The sequence below is a fragment of the Crinia signifera genome, chromosome 1 (genome assembly GCF_055691185.1).
Source record: "Crinia signifera chromosome 1, ASM5569118v1, whole genome shotgun sequence".
In the NCBI taxonomy this organism is placed as follows: Eukaryota; Metazoa; Chordata; class Amphibia; order Anura; family Myobatrachidae; genus Crinia; species Crinia signifera.
Window position 1 is genome coordinate 392690385 of NC_139217.1, and position 6004 is coordinate 392696388.

Consider the following 6004-nt stretch of genomic DNA (forward strand, 5'->3'; position numbering starts at 1 on the left):
TGCAAGCTTTCACTCATATTTTTGCTTCATGTAAATTAAAGTTAATTTGGATATTACAACCCCATAAAATACACCCATACTTATTCTTTATACCTGCTATCTTAAATCCATCAATTTCTTTTTATCAAAATAATTTTTACTGAATCTGTATAGTGAAAAATATTTTTTTTCCCATTTTTACAGTTGAGCATGTAGAAATATATGATATCATTTTACAGTATAATTTGACATTATGGTACAGAGTATTTATATTAAAGCTTTTAGCCTGAAAATTGTAATGACCTGACATGGCAATTTTTTTCCGCACATAAAAAAATAATCTTTGATTTTACAATTTATAACACAAGAAAAAAGGATGGAAGTAGGTTCCAAAAATAATTCATTTTTAAATTAAATAAAAGTTATAAAGGCTTGTTATCCATTCTGTACTTCAATGAAATAAATGAATAAACAAAAAAATAAAAAATTTGTTTTCGATTCAAAACTAAACAAATACTAAAATAAATTTAGCTGGTATTTCTGTAAACAATTTTTTTTAATCCTTGGCAGAATAATTATTTTTATAAAAAAAAATATATTTTAGCACATAAATGCAAGCTTAATTAAAAAAAGTGAGATAAAGCCTAAAACACTTACTACATAAAGCGTAATGTTGGATCAAAGGCTGAAATGGCAGTACCCCATTTTTTGAATACAACTGTTTATACTCATCCTCGTGTTGACTTTGTGGTTTTGATACATAAGTACAGTATATATAAAGAAAATATTCTCTTTGGGGTTAGGAAGATGAGTCCATGTTAAGAAAACCTTCCAATTTGTCTTACCAGACCCTGAAATATGAACTATGAAATCTTCTGTCCATCTGTGCAAAGGATGGCACATATCATTACCCTGAATGGAACTGACAGTGCAGATATATGACATGCATTGAATTCAATCCACAACTGTGGTAATACAGCTGTTATTTTATTCAGAGAAAGAGATACAACACTTCCCAAATGTCAGCTTCATCTTCCTCTATGGCTTTAAATAGTACAGAAGAGATGTTTCCCTCGTCTGTAATTAAAAGCATCCAGACCTTTATAAAACAAATCAATAACACTGTTTGTGGTTTTCCAAAAACGATAGGGCTCAACGATGCCAGATAAATTCAATATTCTCATTTGTCCTTCAGCTTCAGAACTCTCAGGAAAAAGTGCAGCTCTTCTTGACCGATTTACTTGTTTTACATTTCTTTCCACAGGAAACCTGAACGTTGTGAATCATTTAGGTCATAAAAACAAAGATATATTTTTGAAAAATATCCATTCGTTGTGCTGTGACTCCAGTGGTTGAGATAGAGTCTCTTGTTAGGTATATTTCCACTTCTTCACCATGTAGGAGTCACACTGAATAACAAAAATTATAAGTAAACAATGAAGGAGCTGCTGATTGTAGTTATTCTTTTCTGCCTCTGGGATCTGTAATTAAAAGTATAATGTGCATAAGAGCATTGCAATAATCATTAACACATCATTCAGATAAACATACTTCTGATTGAATTAACATGCAATCAGACCTTGTTACTAGTGGTATGGTCAATTGTGTTTGGGCACAGACATGCCCCATTGTGAATACTAGTATGCTCTTAAAATTTTTCTTTTGATGTAAAAGTCTTATGCTAGGTACACACCAGAACGATCATGACTGTGAGCAGATCGTGAGACGACCGTACAATGGTCGCACGATCTGTTGAACACACGATCTGCATACAATCCGATTACGATCTGTATCCAGTTGAATGGATCTTTTATAAATCCTGACTGCAGCAGGTAGGATCTCCAAAATGACCAAATGACCAGCTGGGACGCGCATTGGATTGAAATTGGATCTAAAACATGCCAAAACATGCCCATTTTACATATAATTGGTTGAGATTGCATCGAAATTGGGGGAATTGAGGCCAAATTGTTCTGGTGTGTACCAGCTTAAGGGATTGTAAGCTTGTGAGCAAGACTTTTAAACCTCTCTGTGTTTATTACCAGTCTGGTTTTATTTCTGTGTTCTAGTGATGGTGATGTTTAAATAAATGTTAATAGAGAGATGCATTCACATACTGTACATCAATGCTGCAGTCATGTCAAACCGCCCCTCTCGGTGCACTAGGTCCTGTGATCATTGGCCTTTTTTTGTGGCATTTGTTGCAAAAAATGTATCTTAGTAGTTAGTAGCAATGCTACGCAGCTATAACACACCAACATACTATGCTACTTTGATATGAAACACTTAAATATATGTGTACCTTTAACAATACCATTAAATGTTCTGCTTAACATAATTCACTGCAAAAGATTTGTTGAAAAAAAAATTCAGTTGTGACGAGGTATAGTAGGTGATCTCACCAAAGACCCTGGGGTTGCACCTTATTATTTAACTTGTGGCTTGAAGTGTTTGGTCTTATAATCAAGGTACAGTTGTTCCAATTAAAGAGCCCTATTCTCAGTAACTAGACATTGTTATCCCTTTCAGCTCCAGTCTTCTAATATATAGAAAGTAGACTAAATCCTCCTACAGTAGCTACCAGGAATATCATTAGTCAGTACCGGACTCTCTGCCCTCTTCCCACCCTTCTCCACAACTATCAAAGGAGTTTTTAAAAGGTATCTAACGGTTTTCAGAATACTGTACTTCTTCTTGTATTTTCCTCTGATATTTACTGTTTTCTCTGGCATAAGTATTATACAGAAAATCTATCTTCGTCAAAGCCTTCCAGTTAACTTAATTATTATTTACTTACTTATTTCCTTCATTGCCTTTTTTTATAAAAGTATGTTGACATTTCTTCAACGAATAACAGATCAATAAAAAAACACAGATTCTCAAATTCAAAAGAATCACACTAAAGAAAAATGTACAGTCTATAACACCCAATACAGTAGGGAAATGTTTCTGCTCTACTTTGTCATCACTGTAGCCTAGCACCAGTTTATTTTTATATGCACACCAATGTTTTTCAGTAATGGAAGAATCATGTAAAGTATGTTTGCAAATGCTTGACTTGTACATTTGCTTTTAATTACTTTATAAAATACAAAAACACTGGAGAAAATATAAATTATTTAATTTTGATGACATACTAATTAGGCATTATATTCTTTGTCATGCGTAGCCTAATACCTTGGATTTTCTCTACCATCTGCTCAAACTACTGTACAGTACATGAGCTGTATAGAATCATTCAAAGCATCTCTAAAAATAAGATTAGTGTAGCATTAGTGTTGTTTTCTCACCGCCTTCATCATGGCGTCAATTATTTTTCTGAAAGATAATTGCTCTTGAAGAAGAATAAATGAAATATTCTAAATATATAGTTATCTGCATTGAACAGGTGAAGGGTTATCCTAGCGGGTGTGGTATGATTCACCGACAGTCGGGATCCCGACAGTCATTATCCCAACTGCCTGGTCTCAGACAGTGTGGCCAGCGCAACAAAGCCCCTTGCGGGCACGGTGGCGAGCTAAGCTCGCCACCTATTCTATTCTCCCTCTATGGGGGCCGTGGACCCCCACGAGGGAAAATAGCCGACGGCCGTCGGGAACCCGGCCGTCAGTGTTTTAACAATCGGGATCCCGACGTCGGGTTAATGACTGTCGGGATTCCGACTGTCGGGACCCCGTCCGGCAGCCATCCTAGCAATGATGCCTTCCACTCTAACCTGATTTTGGGGTATTAGGGGCTAAAGTTTTCAGTCTAAACACATGGGGTACACTGGAAAAGAAGCGATCATTGATATTAATTGTACCTACAGCTGGAGTAGACTTTGTTACAATAAATACTACCGCAAGCATAGCCAAAATTATAAGAGCTTTGTTAAATAAGAATATTCCATAATCATAATGCATTGCTTATTTTAACAATCTCTACCTCTTCTGTATCACTCAGGTGTTTGTGAAACATTTTATTATTATAGAAAACATATATTTCATTTTCAACGCTAAGGCCCCAATTCAGACCAGCTCCGTCTGTAGGGAATTCGCTGCGGAGACCGATGGTGTGAGTCTTCACATGAGTATCGGTGAATATACGCATGTGCAGACCTGATGTGTGAACTCCTTTGGTGACTATCACAGTCGCCGATGTGTTTGCACAGGATGCAGTTAAAATCCCGGCGGTCGGGATCCCGGCATTCAGAATCCCCGACGCCGGAATCCCGACACATTCTCCCTCCGTGGGTGTCCACGACACCCCTGGAGGGAGAATAAATTAGTGTGCCGAGCGCAGCGAGGCACCGGGCCCGCTGGGTGGCGAGCGCAGCGAGCCCGCAAGGGGGGGAGATCCACGTCCCCCCTTGTCGGCATTTCGGCTGTCGGGATTCCGGCGTCGGGATTCTGAACGCCGGGATCCCGACCGCCGGGATTCAGTACTGAATCCGTTTGCACACAGGGGGCTGGGTAGAGGACAGGTAGGGGGCTTCACATAAAAGAGCCTTTTATTAAACAAAATATGCATCTGCACATAAATGTGCAGATGTTACCGGTGCATTAACCCTTTGAGTGTCGGGTTTTGCAGGGGCAGGTTTGTCCTGCCCCAGCAAAACCCACCACAGAATGTAGGAAGCCCCACCACCACTCCAGCATTTGTATGCCGGAGCTACCCTGCCGCCGCTGCCCCAGCCGCCAGTCAAAATCAGCATTGACCACGGATGGCAGGCTTGGGGATGTTCGTGGCCCAAGCCTGCCGCCTACGTCACTGCTGTAAATGGCGAATGGCGGCTGGGGAAGCAGCAGGGGAGCTCTGGCGTACGATCGCCAGAGCGGAGGTGATGGGGGGGGGGGATCGACAGGAGGGGAGGCAGCCCTAGAGGTGGTGTGCCAGTGGTGTTCTGCTGGAGGCACCACTGGCGCGCATCTACTGCATAGTGATATCCCCAGAAATTTTACGGGACACTGAAAAGGTAAATCTTTTTCATATTTTACCATCCATGAGGACTCTGATTGGTAACGGTAAAGTGTGCTGAATGCAGCTGTAGTGAAGTGAGACTCCTGTTCCGAAGCAAAGATGATACCAGGTGTCGACATTAACCCCTTCAGTGTTTTTTTTTTTGGGAGCGCTCCCCACTGGGCGAGTTTTTTGGGGGAGTGCTCCCTTTAAAAAAAACCACAGTCTCTGTTGGGGCCAGGCAGTGCCGCTGAGCACTACATCAGCCTCTGCCTAGCCCTGCCCCTGGCAACCCGGCTGTGTGCAGCGTGACGTTACAAGGTCATGTCGCACACAGCCGAGGGGAAGGAAGCAAGGTGGCCAGCCGGTGCTGGGCAGGGGCTGAAGCTGAGCTCAGCCCTCATCTCAGCATTCGGCTCAATGGTGCTGCCCAGCACTAGGTAGCGTAGTCCCTGGTTTTCCGGGTTTGCCAGTCTCGTCACTGGAGCACAGCTCAGAAAATTTGAGTGCCAGTGAAGGGGTTAATGTGAAAAAAGTGAAAATCTCATGTTAACCTTTGCATGTGTCGACCTTTGCAATGTAGACATTTCATTGTCACCATTGTCTGTAAGCTATAACACACCCCAGTGCTTGTGCAGTGACCAATGCTCATGTGATGAAGTGCAATGAAACAGATAATGCTATCCAATATGCAGAATAAGAGACACAGGGGATGACTCAGGATCGCTCGTTGCCATCCGAATTCAATCCAAGCTCCAATGATCAGGGTTTGTGCATATTTGCACATGTGCAAACCCCAGCAGCGAAAAGTTTCTGCGAGTTACACACTCGCTGTGTCAGTTGCTGGGGAGAGGGAGGGCCGGGGGTGGACACCGGGCCGGAGCAGTGGCAACGCCCAGTGTTTTATGGGCATCCCCATGAAACAGCTGGGTGTTCCCCTGGGAACACAAGCAGGCCGATGCTTGCTCGAGGTGGGAGGCTGACATCACATGACATCGGCACCCTCCCCATCTTCCTATCGAATCGGCATGCCATCCGTCGGAAGGGGGCGCACGCACAAGATGCTTGCGTACCCCATTCCGACTGA

At 41.9% G+C, this 6004-nt stretch overlaps 1 protein-coding gene across 2 annotated transcripts in view; it reads right to left on the bottom strand.

Moving 5' to 3' along the window:
* Window positions 1-950: 950 nt before the first annotated feature.
* PRR16 (proline rich 16) overlaps window positions 951-6004 on the bottom strand; it is a 355016-nt gene continuing 349962 nt past the window's right edge. For both annotated transcript variants that reach the window (XM_083151603.1, XM_083151599.1), the window contains one exon: window positions 951-1460. The gene's annotated coding sequence lies outside the window, so the exon portion shown is untranslated. The remainder of the gene's footprint in view (window positions 1461-6004) is intronic.